At 37.5% G+C, this 14,616-nt stretch overlaps 1 protein-coding gene and 1 pseudogene across 3 annotated transcripts in view; both read right to left on the bottom strand.

Moving 5' to 3' along the window:
* Positions 1 to 14,616, bottom strand: part of CRPPA (CDP-L-ribitol pyrophosphorylase A) — a 325,844-nt gene that overhangs the window by 232,268 nt on the left and 78,960 nt on the right. The gene's annotated exons all lie outside the window — the stretch shown is intronic.
* Positions 4,558 to 7,285, bottom strand: LOC112866794 (hsc70-interacting protein pseudogene; annotated as a pseudogene).

Raw genomic sequence — 14,616 nt, 5'->3', positions numbered from 1 at the left:
ATTCCTTTCTTGCACAAGCCTTTGTCTTCCCTGGAATTAAAACCTATCTTCCAAGTGTATAGTTTTCTATATACTTAATGACTCATTCAACAGCTAACACTTAGCTATTTGTTTACATCTACTGTCAAGACGTTCACACACAGGCACTTCACCACTTTTATATTCCTGAAGTAATCATTCTTGGAGTCTTCTGAGGTTTTTCAACATGGACAAGTTGTCTTCTTCCACTCACACGTTTTGTGTATGATGTGGTTATTTTTCTGGGAAAGGATTTTACCAGTTTGAACTTTTATAACACACATCGAAGTTAGGATCCATTGTTTTATGGTAATTGTGTCACGGTCCACGGCTACAGATAATCCAGTTACCTATTTATCCTTTCAGCTTTAACATCATTCACAGTATTATTTCTGCAAGGCAGCCTGGGAAGTTTGCCCAACAAAGAACAATATATACATTAGAGAAAAACTAAATCAAAGGCATGCATGCACAGGTTTCTCACTCTGTAGTTACAGATCCATGCTCAGAATGTTTCAAGTAGAAACAAAATAGACTATCTTACAATTAGGTAAACAATGAACACCTGCATTCAATTTATCATCTGAAAATCAAACTTTAAGCAGTTTGCATACATTTACATTGTCTGAATTATGCAACATATTCTAGAATTGCACGGGAGACAGTTATCCAAGAAGCTTGGTTCTTAAAATTTATCAGATCATTTTATGAATAAACAATTTCAGACTAAGTCCATAGGAGGCTGAAAATTCAGAAGCATCTCTCATGCTTCAGGAAACAAAGCACAAATGACCTGGCTAAGGACAGGATTTCTTTGTATACAAGTTTTTTTAATGTGTTTACATAAAGTTGTACTCAGAAAAGGTTTTCTTTTTTTTTAAAAAAATTTTTTTTTTCAACGTTTATTTATTTTTGGGACAGAGAGAGACAGAGCATGAACGGGGGAGGAGCAGAGAGAGAGGGAGACACAGAATCGGAAACAGGCTCCAGGCTCTGAGCCATCAGCCCAGAGCCTGATGCGGGGCTCGAACTCACGGACCGCGAGATCGTGACCTGGCTGAAGTCGGACGCTTAACCGACTGCGCCACCCAGGCGCCCCCAGAAAAGGTTTTCAAGTGCCTATCAACAGAAAACAAAATTGTCAGTTTATCACATTTTTGCCAACCTTACCCAACCAAAATTTGTTATGAACCTAGAGAAAAACACCATCCATGTGTATCAGTTCACCATTACCTAGAAAATGTAGGGTCCTTTTGGGTCTCCAGGTAATTGGGGAGAAAAGTCATCATGGGAAAATGAATTTACCAGTAATTCTAAAACTGTGTTTTTAGTCCTTCTATTGACTTTCACAATCAAATATTGTCAAGCACTATTAAAAAGTAAGACTTTCACTGGAATATCTTACTCCACTCTCTCCTGGGCCATCATTGGAAAAGTAAACTGATCAAAGGTTAACAATAAAATTAAGAGTAAAATATTGCCGAGAAATATACTGAATGGACATATTACATATGCATTATCTAGCCCTAATATAAACTAAGGGGAAATGGAAACCCTTTATCACCATCCAACCCCAGAGACAAGGCAGCTTCAAGTTTATTTACAGAGATCTATTAAAAGGCTGTTGCCAGAATGTCAAGAGATGATAAGTATCTGAAATAAGTCCAGGAAATATTGAGAAAGGAGGATCAAAAGTCACAAGTTATTTCAGTAGCTACAGGACTGGTGACATTATTATCTAGGCTGAAAGATGTAGAAAAGTGAGTAGGTCTATTGATTAAGCTCAAGGCATCATTTAGATTTAAGTCACCTGTAGGACACCTAGTAAAATTACTCTTAGGAAATTGTAAATAAATACCAAACATTCATGGGGAAAACACATAAAAGAATTATCAGGAAAGTTGAGGAACATATGTATTTACTAAGCAAATATTTAAGGATAATTTACCAACCATTAAAAACTATAGATACTCATGGGGAACCTGGGTAGCTCCGTTGGTTAAGCATCCAACTTCAGCTCAGGTCACGATCTCGCGGTTTGTGGGTTCGATCCCTGCATGAGGCTCTGTGCTGACAGCTCAGAGCATGGAGCCTACTTCAGATTGTGTCTCCCTCTCTCTCTGCCCCTCCCTCATTCATGTTCTGTCTCTTTAAAATATAAATAAACATTAAAAAATAAAAAAATAAAAATTACAGGCACTCAGAAGGATGAGTAAGGCTGGGGAAAATCATATAGGCAAATTTAACACAAGGAGATCACGGGTATATTGGAGGTATGTTCACAGGCTGAGGGAAATAAGAGAAGCACCAATCCTTTCACAAGATTAGTTATTATTTTTTTTTAATTGACACATTATGTAAGTTCTACAAAATTTAACCCAAGTTCAGGGCAATTCAAACTTTAACTATCTGCCTTAAACCTAAATTAATTAGACATTATCTGAAGTCCTTCATTGACCAGAAGTATAGCTTTATTTATTTATTCATTTATTTATTTATTTATTTATTTATTTATTTATTTATTTTTAATTTTTTTTAACGTTTATTTATTTTTGAGACAGAGAGAGACAGAGCATGAATGGGGGAGGGTCAGAGAGAGGGAGACACAGAATCTGAAACAGGCTCCAGGCTCTGAGCTGTCAGCACAGAGCCCGACGCGGGGCTCAAACTCACGGAGTGTGAGATCGTGACCTGAGCCGAAGTCGGCCGCTCAACCGACTGAGCCACCCAGGCGACCCCAGAAGTATAGTTTTAATATTAACCCATCTTCTACACAACTTGCCCAGTACCCTCCTTCTAAAACACATTCGTTGGGGCGCCTGGGTGTCTCGGTCTATTAAGCGTCCAACAAGCTCAGGTGATGATCTCACAGTTTACAAGTTTGAGCCCCACATCAGGCTCTGCACGGACAGCTCAGAACCTGGACCCTGCTCCGGATTCTGGGTCTCCCTCTCTCTCTGTTCCTTCCCCACTCGCACTCTGCCTCTCTCTCAAGAATAAACATTAAAAAAAAAAAAAAATACACTCCTTGTAATTTATTATCTTTAGTCTTCTCTCTAGTTCGCTCTTATCTCCCATGATAGTTTCACCCCTTTACAGTCACACTTTGCAATTTAGTTTCCTCAGCACTAACTCTCAACTGACACATGATCTAGGAAACTACCTGTGGCATTTTTCATGAACTCTGTTCTTTCTAATCTGCATCCTTCGATCATGAAACAAGTCATAACTAAGAGTAGGAATGAAATCTGCCTCAACAGTAGGCCACAGAGATGGAACAAAAAAATGATCTGTTCAACAATGTGAATGAATTTCAAAATCATTATGTCTTAAACTAATAAGCCACACACAGAAGACTACACCTCTAGGATTCCATTTATAAGACTGCTACAAGGTGAAAAACTATACAGGCAGAAAACAGATCCATGATGGCTAAGCCTGAGAATGGGGAAAATGAATTCACTACACATTTGGCCACGTGATTTGTACTATCCAATAGGAGAAGTGACAGTGTCGCAGTTGCAAAGGTTGTAAATCTAACCTTTAAAAAACCTTGCAGCTTACCACACTCTTATACCTGTGTCACTTCCATAAAAGAACATACCTGGAATAAACTGCTGATCAAAGAAAGGCAAAGCATGGAAAACTGTCCAGCGTATATACACCTGCAGTGTGAGCAGAGCTACCCCAAAACAGATCTAGCCAAATCCATATCAGAATCTCAGCTAACCCACAGGCACATGAGCATAAATTAATGTTGAACTACCATGTTCTTGGATGGTTTATTACACACCATGGATATAGCTATGGCAAACTAAGTTGTTGGAAAAGTTTTCTGAAATTTACCGACAACTAGGAAGACTTTAATGACTATTCTATAATACAGCAAGCAACTCTAAGTAATAAACTACAAATATATGCAGAAGGAGTCTCAATAATGTCTACCAAAAGTCATGGAGCAATATTACCGGTAAGACTCTCTTCATACATATATTCATAACCAAGTAATTTTAGAAAACTCTAGTTATTTGTTAAGACTGTAGAGGTAGACAAGAAAATTATTAGCACAAAATTAAAATAGGAGCAAAGGGAACGCAGGACAAGGATGAAAACAAAAAGGAGAATACTGAAGACATCAAGTAAAATACCAGCAATGTTTTATTTCTTAAGCTGGATGATAAAGACAAGATTAAATACCTATTTTCTTTTAAAACAGTCTATCAAAATATATGTAATACATGCTAAGGAATATATTTTATCAAACATGCATATTAACACACACGTACACAAAAGCCTTGCCGCGTAGAGAAAGAATTAAGACCTGCACACCTGTCCCTCATCCACAGAGAGCTAAAACTGTGGTCCCTGGACAGGATGAACTTCATAGTGCAGTTACAGACTGGTGAGGATCCATTATAGCAAGATGATCTGGATACACTGGAAAGTTATCTAGGAACACCTGGATTTCAGTATTTCTTCTGTAATAGGTAACAAGCTATTCTGAAGAACTTAATAAATCCCATTAGCTACAAGGAGGGGTTTTTTTTGTTTTTGTGTTTTGTTTTGTTTTTTAATCAAAAAGTATAAAGCAAGTGAGTGAGAACACAGCCCAATAGATAGGTCACTTTCTGCACGTCCTCTGTATGTTGTATGAACTCCATCCTGGATGAGCAGAGTATGCCCCTGGCAAACAACAACTGCTCCAGACCATTACACCTAACTTTGGCCACCAGGCTTTGATGTACTGAGACCCTTGCATTTCATATACTACACTAGCCCTTGTCTCTAGCATAGATGGAGCAAATAAAATTTGTACCACTAGTAACAAAGCCTCAAAGTACACTAATACACAATCTCTAACCTCATTTTCCTTGAGTAAACTGTCCATGATACAATAACTGAGTTGTCAAACAACAATTTTAATGTCATACTCATTTTTATCTTAGTAGTGAAAATACCTACAACAATAGAAGATTTTCAGTTTTTGCCTGAATTTTTCTGAGGACATCATCAAGTGAAATACTGTATACTTGAAATTGTTTTAAGATTTTTATTTCATTCTTAATTTTAGGGAGAAAAAGAGCACAGGAGCAGGGGAGCCGGGCAGCAGCTGGGGGGGGGGGGGGGAGGGAGGGAGGGAAAAGAGAGACAGAGAAAGAGTATCTTTTGTGCGTGTGTGTGGAAATAATACGAAACGTTTATTTTCGGTATCACACAAGAACACAGCTAAGTAATCCAACTCTACTGCAGCATTATAAAAATCATCCCTTCACCACAGGGTAAGATTTAAATGCATCTGCACAAGTATGCATGCTATATTAAAGGAGAAAGGTTGCTGCTGCCCTGCCAAGAACTTACGGCCCCTATCCAGGTCCTACTCCAATACTGGTGGCCCCAATGGTTTTATTGAAATAAATCATGTTTAAAAAATAAAGCATTTAAAAAGACAAGTCAAAATGTCTCAGTAACCATATACCCATCTCAAACTTCATCTATTTAAATGTTATATTTGCCTCTTGCTAATAAGCTTTTATTTCACTCAAACTGAGCAATAAATCTTCCATACTGATGTATCTTCCTTGCCCAATTAATCCAAAGGAAGAAAAAAACCGCAATGATTAATAAAGAAAAATGTAGGAATTAACACACCCTTTTAATATGTTCTTAAATATTTTTAAGGATTAAAAAGTGTTTAAAGTTTGTAATTCCTAGTAGGAAAACATCATCTGAATGAAAACCCTAATGGTAAATCACTGTAAAATGTTTCAGTTGCATGTGGGGCAGAGGGGTAGGGATTATCTTCACAGCACCCCAGCTTTCTCCATGAGAACGTCAGAGATACACTGGTTTGTATTACTGTGACAACCAATAGGTGATCGAAGTTGCTTTTCCTTCAGCAAGGGCTTTGTTTGTCAGAAAGGCATTATGTTGACCTCCAAATTTGGCTGACAATTTACGATGAGATTCATAACCTTTGGGCTACTCTGATATTTTGACGTATTTGCTGGGTTCTGGGCCACATCCTGGAAGGCCACCATAACTTCTGGATCCTGCATGGCTGCAAGAACCTCTGGGTCACTAAGAATTTCATTCAGCCCAGGCATTCCTGCCATTCCAGGCATTCCTCCCTCCCCCACCCCCATTTCAGGCATGCCTCCAGGAAAATTACCAGGCATTCCCCCAGGAAAGCCACCTGGGAAACAGTCATACTGAGCTCCAGATTTGTCTGCCTTTTTCCTCCCTCTGGGCTCTCTCATGTTCTTCCGAGCCTTCTTAACCCTTTCTATTCTTTCTTTGATCTCTCGCTCTTCACGTTTTTGCTCACACTTTCTCCAACGTTCAGCAATTTTCTGGGCCCTTGGTTGAACTTCTTCCAACATTGCAGGAGCATCTTCATCATAATCCAGTTTACAAGCAAGGGCAATATCATGCACTGCTTCTTCCCAATGGCCCAGAAGTCAGTGTGCTTTCCCTCGCCCCTTGTAAGGCTGAGCTGAATCAGGATTTATTTCAATAGTTCTGTCACAGTCTCAGATGGCAGCATTTGGCTTCTGTAATTTGATGAAGACACTGGCTCTCTTGGCATAGAGAATGGCCAAGAGAGGATTCAGTTTGATGGCATCCATGAACAAGTCAATGGCATCCCGTAGTTCACCATCATTTAGGGCATCAATGGCAGCCACTTTTTTATCATTTGCCTGATCCATCATTTCCTCAGTTATCTCTACATTTTCATCTCCCATTTCTTGATGGGAATCAGTATCTGGTTCAATCACACCTTCATTGTCAATTTCTAGATCACTTTCCTCACTTGATGGTTCATCTGTCTTTATGTTTTCCTCCGCCTTCTTACTATCTGTTTTTTCTCCCTTGATATTGTCTTCTGATTTAGTTTTATGAGTAACAGGTGGTATTTTACCCTCCATGCTCTCTATCCACTCCCGCAGGAAGCGCATTTCCTTGGTGTGCAGAACACTCAGATCCTGCTTACACATTTTCATGAAGGCCTGAAGCTCGTTCACTTTGCAGGGGTCCATGGTCCAGAGGCGGTGGTGGGTGGCCGACGCAGCTAAGGTTGTGGCCCCATTCCAGGCGCAGGTACTAACTTAGAGTGACCGTGTGGAGAAAGAGAGTATCTTAAGCAGGCTCCACACTTAGCACAGAGCCTGATGCAGGGCTCTATCCCATGACCTTGAGATCATGACCCCAGCTGAAACCCAGAGATGGACATTCAACCACCTGAGCTACACAGGTGCCTCTACTTGAAACTGTTTTAAGTTTATAGTACATGTATTAGATGCTTACCCTGCCTACCCCCCCCCCGCCTTTTTTTTTTTTTTTTTTTTTTAAGGAAAATGCCTAATCTAAAGTCCATGGTAAAGAGGCATCAACCATGTTTTATTTCCTGTCATTTCTTCCCTCTCCAACCTCATTCTGGTATTTGGTCTATTGCATCAGGACCTATCAACAGAGTAGCCAATCTACCAGATGATCTGTGGCTTATGGTCTGGATGAATAAATAAAGGGGAGTAAATCACATTCCATCTGCAAGAAATTTGAACTACGACATAACAAAACAATCTGCAAGCTGTGAAAGGAAGCCAAACCTACAATGGCACACATTGTTCTTACACCAGAAGAGATATGGCAAGTAAAACTCAAGTTACAGGAAACAGAAATCATAAATTAAGCAGAGGAATAGAAAAAAATGGATTAATCATAAAGCAACAAAAACCCTAGTTCTAACAAATGTGTCAACAACTTGCCAGTTACCAATTCCATTTTTCCAGAAACTTAGAGTCTGTCTTGGAAAACCTAAGTCTCCTTTCTTTGCAAAACCAAGAGATAGTCAAGGAGATACCCTGAACACTGGAAAGTTAAAGGAACAAGAAGAATTGTTAATAGAGGCAATTCACCTCAAAATTCTCCTACAAAACTGGTGACTGTATAATTGTAACAACATCACTGCTGTTTGTAAATATGGTCACGATCCAAAAATCTTTCCCACAACAATATTTCAAATATCACACTGAAACCCTCCAAGAGTGAACTCTGGCAACTCTTTCACAATACATGTGAAATCCGCCATATCAGCTTAACTTCAGCATGAACTTCTAGAATCTTCTACCACGCTAAGTGGTTTAGAGTGCCTTATATAGTCTCAGATTCAAGGATTTCATTTTTAACTATAAATATGTGTGTACAATACATCTACTATACAACCAACACCAAAAGGAATGGTACTTACTCTTTTTAGAACACTATGTTGGTAATATATGGTGCATAGGAAACATAATGGAAAATGATCATCTGTCCAAAAACTGTTCGAAATTTAGTCTTTATGCTAAAAAAAAAAAAAAAAAAAACATGGTCTAAGAGTAGTCTTTCATAAAAAAGATGTGGAATATATTTTAACTAAGAAAAACTAAAGGGAAAAAAAAAAGCTGAGAGAATACTGAGAACAAAACAGAGGACTCCTACCCACTGCCAGGTCTCAGTCTTCTGAAGGAAATGCATTCCCTCCTTGATTAATAATCATTATTTCCCGAGTGTTGACAGTTATTCTCTGATATTCAATGTGAGCAAAAACACACTCTCTCCCCCAAAAGGATTTTCATATTAAACAGACATCTAACAGACACAGGCCTAAATTAAATACAAAAAAGTAAAAAAACAAAAAAACAACTAATTCGTTTTCATTGTGAAAATATCAAGAGGAGGAAATACATGTAGATACTAAAGAAAGAAATCTCTCTTAAAATGTAGATGTCATGGAATCAAGAAAAATCATCTGCCCTACTCATCACTCATCACAGAGGTACTATTTCTCTACGGAATTCTCACATGGGAAGATTTAAGACCAATCAAGTCCTGTATGAGCTAAAATTATCTTAATTTTTAGGCATTAGGATCACAGAAAAGATGAAAAAATATTCTCAGAATAAACTTACCAATCTTAATATATGTCATTTATATATTTTTATACATTTCATTCATTACATATTAACTGTTTTATGTGTTATGTTTTGAGGTTAGGAGAGAGAGAGAAACAAATTCAAAACATACCAGAAGAGTTCTTACCCCAATCTTGAGGACTTTATGTTGTGTGATCTTTTTCCATAAAGTGTGCTTGTGAAAGATTTGAGTGATTTCCCTGAAAACTAGAAACTATCTTACTTGATCATGCAAATGCACAGCAAAAAGATATAAAACTTTCTTCCTGATGAAACTTTAAGTTGGACCAACTGGGGACTAATTTTGTCTAGTGCCTGAAAACTACCAAATCATGAAAAAGCCCCTATATTTCCCCCAGCCAGTGCCATTTCTGATTGCCTTGTCACAATGCAAGAGAAAAATAAGAGTTAGAATCTTTTTGTCTTTCTAGGTTGAAATAAAGTCAAAGTAAGTGCCAGGAGTAGGGCATTCCAATTCATTTTCATGTTTTTAACTTTGTCCCTTTTTTCCTCAAAAAGTAGAAATATGTCTATGCACCCTTTAAATCACCTCCCTGAGAGAAATAGTCTTCCTTTCTCATTTCCAATAGTGGGGATGTAGCAAGATTCTCACACAGAGTTGTGACATCGAGGTTTTGGAAGCAATTTTATTCGTGCCAGCACGGCTCAGTCGGGCTGAGCCCTAAACTGAGCCCCGAACGCCATATGGCAGAGTTTTTAATATATTTCCTAGTTCTTTGTCTCCCATATATGGTAACACACACAAACATGCAGTCTGATTAAGTGATCTCATGTTACAAATCGTGAGGGATGTTGTCACATACACGAATAGCCTGGTTACTTTGAAGTTTCTGTGTGTGTGTGTGTGTGTGTGTGTGTGTGTGTGTGTGTGTGTGTGTGTGTGTGTGTTTTCTTGTCTTAGGGAAGGGACCCTACCAAGGGAGGGCTCCAATTCACTCCACATGAAATTGGCTATCTTCAAAAGGATCACGCCTTGGAGAAAAATAAGGGAAGGTGGCTAACATAGGTGTCAAGTAACCTTGAACACTGTGGCTCAGAGCACATGTTGTGCAGACAAAAAAAAAAAAAAAAAAAAAGTAACTCAAAGGAAATAGCTTCTGGAGACCAGCATTGCTCTCCACAGGGTAAAATACTCTTTCTTTCATACATTCATTTCATTCAAACACTTCCTAAGGTAAACGGTGTATTCGTCTTGAAATTTTTATGTCAGTATATTTATATCAATGTGTGTATACCCTTATCTACGTATAATTTATCAACTAAGGATACAACTTCTCTCATCTATTTTCAAAAACTACATACATGTTGTACCTTAGGACAGTAATTTTAACCACACTCACTGCACGCTTAGTGGGAGAAAATGTCTGCCAATTTGTCCAGGATACCTTGAGGGTTTTGTTTTGTTTTGTTTTTTGTTGTTTGGGTGTTTTGGTTTTTTGTTTTTTGGTTTTTTTTCTTTACTGAGTCTCCTGAACGATTCTAGAATCCTGCCTTAATTTCTAACTGAAAGTTTATATATCCTGGACATTTCATTGTGCAAATACTCTGATCAAATGCAGAAAAATCTAAATAGACTACATTCAAAATACCACCAATCTTGTTTCAAATCCTGTTAGAAGTACTATAGAGTACTGCACCTAGATTATGTCATAATAATTTGGAAACAAATTAAAAAATTCTTGATTTCTTTATAAGAATCACACATGTGTAACTCTCCACCTACAATTTTGTTGATGAAATCCTCACTACTGTGTTTTGAAGGAGAAAACAGTAATCTGGGGTCCTTTTTAACATGATAGCCTGCCAACCCTCCAATAACACAGTACACACTGCAGGCCACAGAAGGCCAAGTGGATCCTTTCCTACTAGCTTTCTAGACAGCTTGTATAAAATACCTGCACTTCAATCATTAAAATAATTAAGACACACTATAACCCCACTATGGCAAACTTCAAAAAACTAGAATTCTAGCCAGAAACATTATCATTCACAAAATCACTTAAGGTTCAACTTTAAAACACAGGTTTTTATATTTTTTTATGTATTTTTGTATTTTTTGTATTTATATTTTATATAAATATATATAATCTGAGGTTCAAAAGAGTCCATTTTTAACTGTAAATAAATGTGTACAATACATCTACTATTCAACCAACATCCAAAGGAATGGTACCTACTTTTTTTTTGGGGGGGGGGGGCACAAGCCAGGGGCAGAGAGAGAAAGAGCATCCCACAAGAGTCAGAGGGAGAGAGAAAGAAGCAGAGTTCACCTGAAGCAGGGCTCAAGTTCACAAGCAGGGTTCAAGCATCTGAGACAAAGACAGATGCTTAACCAACTGAACCACCCAGGTGCCCAATACTTACTCTTTTTAAAATACATTGGTAATATATGGTGGACTTGGCAGAATAGAAAATGATCATTTGTCCAAAAACCGTAAAAAATTTAGTGTGTGTGTATGTGTGTATATACACACACTAGTGTGTATAGATATATCTATATCTAGATATATGGGTACCTATATATATCTAGATATAGATATATATATAGATCTGTATAGATCTATAGATACATCTATACACACACACCATTTTAATCAGCAATTAATATCTAAGAGACAAGTCAGGTTTATTCAAGGTCCAGGCTATAATGAATTTAGCACTGGAAGTGATTAGACACTTGTAAGATCATGATTTTAGTCTTTTACAGATTACTTCCTTCCTTATGTTACTATGAATTTGAAAAAAAGGGGCAAGAAATTTTGAATACTAAACACCTTCAAGAAGTAATCTATTTTCAAAGTGTATTTCAAAAACATCAAACATATTCTTACTAAAATTTAGTATAAATCATATGCCTTTGAAATGCAAAATTTTTACCCTTTGGATTATCTGACAACAGTTTTTCTGCAGTAATTTTTTTTAAAAAATTGTAATTTACCATGGCTTAGGAAATCAGCTAACAAAACATTAGAAAGATATATGGAATCAAATTAAGGACTTCTTGTACATGGATTTGGTGATGTCTATTTTGGTTGACTGGGGTTTTTTAATTTTTTTTCTTTTTACCTTTTGACCCCCTTTACTCATTTCTCCCTCCCACCCCTCACTTCCTACCTCTGGCAACCACTAATCTCTTCTCTGTACCCATGAACTTGAGTTTTGTTGTTAAGACTCCACATAAGAGATATTTTCTTTATTCACCATCTATTGGCACTTTGGTTGTTTCCCTATGTTGGCTATTGCAAATAATGCTGCAATGAATGTAGGTGCACAGATATCTTTTTGAGAGTTTTCCTTTTCTTTTAATAGATATCCAGAAGTGGAAGTGCTGAATCATGGCAGTTCTTTGAGAAACCTCCACACGATTTTCCAGGATGGCCGCACCAAGTTAGACTCCATCAACACTGCAGGATGGTTCCCTCTATTCCACATTCTCACCAACACTTGTTATTTCTTGGCTTTTTTATACTCTGCCTTCTGACAGGTGTTGAGAGGAGATCTCATTGTGGTTCTGATATGCATTTCCCTGACTGGTGAAGGTGAGCAGGTTTTTATGTACCTGTTGGTCAGCTGCAGGTGTTCTTGAAAAAATGTATTCAGATTATGTGCCTGTTTTTTAGCTATTTCTCTATTGACTTGTAGGAGTTCTTTGTATATTTTTGACATAAACCCCTTATCAGAAAGAAGATTTTTAAGTATGTCCTCCCATTCGGTAACTTGTATTTTGATTTCTTTCCTTCAGAATGTAGATACAGATTTCAGTTTGATGTAGTCTCACTTATCTGTTGTCCTTATTTTTGGTGTCAGATGCAAAAAAAAAACAAAACAAAACCAAAAAAACCATCATTGCCCCGATCAATGTCAAGGAGCCTACCACCTATGTATGGTTGAAGTTTTATGGTTTCAGTTCTTATGTTCAAGTATTTATTCCATTTTTAAGTTATTTTTTGTGTATGGTGTAAGATACTGGTCCAGTTTCCTCCATAAACACATGGCTGTCTAGCTTCACCAACACAATTTATTGGAAAGACTGTCCTTTTCCCATCTGTTCTTGATTTGTTATAAAGTAACCATATACCTACGTGTTTATTTCTCAAGTGTTCAAAAGAGTTCAATACCTTTTCCTGAATTTACCAACCTAGAAATGGTTGCATAACCAAACACAGGAGCTCAAAACTCTATTTAAGTTTCCTATAGCTTTCTTTCTTCCCAGTGATAAGCTCTATGAAAGTTTATAAAATGCATTAATCCGTTACACACACACAACAGCTGCTGTATGTGTAGAACTGTGCAAAGCATTAAGAACAAATTGACTGCATTCTTAAAGTTCTATAGCACAAATAAACATTTAATTTTGTCAACTTTATTCCTCATTATATATAAAAGATATGGCTAATGATACAGCTTAGTAAAACTTAAGTACATTTCTATTCTCCAGCTAAGTATGCAAGATTGCCTTCGTCGTTACTTGTCCCCACTACTCACCTCTGCGTATCTTGTCTGTAACTAGCTGAAATAAAAAGTTAAAGTAAATCGATAAAATTATCTAGAGGTCCACTGGTTTCTTCTGCAAAAATGTACTTGTTTCTCACGATATTACTAGCTATGATCCACAGAATATGCTCCTCATGCAAATAAGTTTGGGAAATGCTAGCTTAAAGTTTAGCAACTTTGCATCAGGCCTTGGTTACTAATATCCACTTTAAATATTCAAATGAGGAATATTATGCCTAGAATTTCCCAAATATATTTTACCATGAGGCCTTTTCCCAAAACTTACTATCTTCAAGAATATTCCATGATACCCAGTTTAGAAAATTATGATTTAACATTTCTGAGTTCAGCTTTTTCACTCACTCTCTTTCTGCAGAATATACTCACAATCCCACCCTCTCAAATCAGGTAAATCATATCTACTTTATGGTAATTAAAAAGCAGAGGCAGGCACAAATGTACATGTTAGGGAAACAATAAGCTAAGCTAAACCATTAAAAGGAAAAGCTGAAGAGTAAGATGTCCAAACAAGGCTTTGAAAAGCCCAAATGCTATTCCTGGGTATCCAGTAAAGACCATGAACATACATAGAGCTGTCCACATGTCCAGGAAAGACCTGACAAGGTCCCATGCTCTTACTTCTGACTAATCTTGTGCTTCACAAACAGGAAGTGAGAAGGAAGCCAGAGTTTTAAACTGCTTTCCTGAGCATAGCCAAGTGTGTCTCTACACACAGAGACAACAGGCAAAACTGGGAACATGGTTTGTTCCAGATACTTAAGGAAATCTCTTACCATTAACTGACCACTAAACTATCCTAATAGAGACCTCAATGGCTACATAGGACATAATAGACAAGAATACACATACTATAGAATTCAGGTAAGTCATTTAACAAATCAAAAGTACCAACAAGTGGGGGCAACTGGGTGGCTCAGTTGGTTAAGCATCTGACTTCGACTCGGGTCATGATCTCATGGTTCATGAGTTCAAGCCCCGCGTTGGGCTCTGTGCTGACGGTTCAGAGCCTAGGGCCTGTTTTGGATTCTGTGACTTCTCTCTCTCTGCCTCTCCTCTGTTCATGCTCTGTCTCTGTCTCTCTCTCAAAAATAAACAAACATTTTAAAAA

Source organism: Puma concolor, chromosome A2, assembly GCF_028749965.1.
Source record: "Puma concolor isolate L17-30 chromosome A2, mPumCon1.1.hap2, whole genome shotgun sequence".
Classification (NCBI taxonomy): domain Eukaryota; kingdom Metazoa; phylum Chordata; class Mammalia; order Carnivora; family Felidae; genus Puma; species Puma concolor.
The sequence above is the reverse complement of the archived record's forward strand: the minus strand, read 5'-3'. Positions and strand labels throughout refer to the sequence as shown.